The sequence below is a fragment of the Pelobates fuscus genome, chromosome 6 (genome assembly GCF_036172605.1).
Source record: "Pelobates fuscus isolate aPelFus1 chromosome 6, aPelFus1.pri, whole genome shotgun sequence".
Lineage (NCBI taxonomy): Eukaryota > Metazoa > Chordata > Amphibia > Anura > Pelobatidae > Pelobates > Pelobates fuscus.
The window spans coordinates 7,674,865-7,676,028 of NC_086322.1; the positions used below are offsets into that span (position 1 = coordinate 7,674,865).

Sequence of the window (1,164 nt, forward strand, 5' to 3'; positions counted from 1 at the left end):
TCTCGGGTTCAAATCCCGGACGAGCCCAAGCAATTGGTGTTTTTCTTTTGAAACACGTAGCTTCCAACTGTGTTTAATATAGTCAGCAAAAATCATTTGTAGCAAAACCCTTCAAGTGCTCCACAGAGAAGATGTTGGCATGCCACCATCAATATATATATTTCCTGGTGCTTCTGATATCACATTTCAAAGCTAACATCTTATATTTATTCAAGTTGAACTTTTACTTAGAATTGTATGAGAGAAATCATAAAAAATGTGTTGTTTTCATTATCAACCATTTAAAATCAATGGTTTATCATAAGTCATTAATGCAAGTCCTAACTGCTCAGATGACGCTTTTAAGACTGCAAAGTCTTTCTTAAGACTGCAAAATCTTTGTTAACAACAAACAAAGGGGAAAAATATATATGTTTTGACATACGGAATTCTATTTTTATTCATACTTAGACATGTGCAAATATGTGTTGGAGAGGGTAGGTTTGAATCAAATTCCTTCCAGTACACGCCTGAATGTATCGATGAATAAAACTGTAAAGGTAAATTCAAGGCAGTCGTTACGTTCGGCTGTGGATTCAAGTTATGGAACCAGGCCAACCTCCCCAAACATTATTTTGCACAAGACTATTTATAATTAATTTCTCCTCTGCACATCTTTACTTTATTTTCAACATGGTGATAGCATGCAGAATATGAGAAAGAAAGTTAAATCCTTCATGTGCTTTTCCAACATATATTTGAACCACATATTTCTCCTAAACCAACAAAGCCCTCATAAACAATTAAGAAATGAATGGACATTTTAAGTCTTCCCCAGCAATTTGACCAGAAACAGACTCAACTTTGACAACTGTCAATATGATTTATCACCATCGTACATAAACCTCAACTGTTAATTTACCCATACAATGAAAATGATATTGGAAAAACAGATCCTATTGAGGAAATTTAAAATCCTCACTTCAAAACGAAAACTTTGTTTCTATTTTGAGAACACAAACGCTGTCTGGCGCGTTAGTCTGGCAATTTTTTTCCTAAAACCCAACTAATGTTAGTCTGGCAATTTTTTTCCTAAAACCCAACTAATGTAATGGCTCGTTGGTCTAGGGGTATGATTCTCGCTTTGGGTGCGAGAGGTCCCGGGTTCAAATCCCGGACGAGCCC

General features: G+C 35.7%; 1 non-coding gene across 1 annotated transcript; it reads left to right on the top strand.

The window, feature by feature from the left end:
- The first annotated feature begins 1,092 nt into the window (after nt 1-1,092).
- TRNAP-UGG (transfer RNA proline (anticodon UGG)) lies at nt 1,093-1,164 on the top strand. Its single transcript has one exon. It is a non-coding gene; the product is annotated as a tRNA-Pro (tRNA).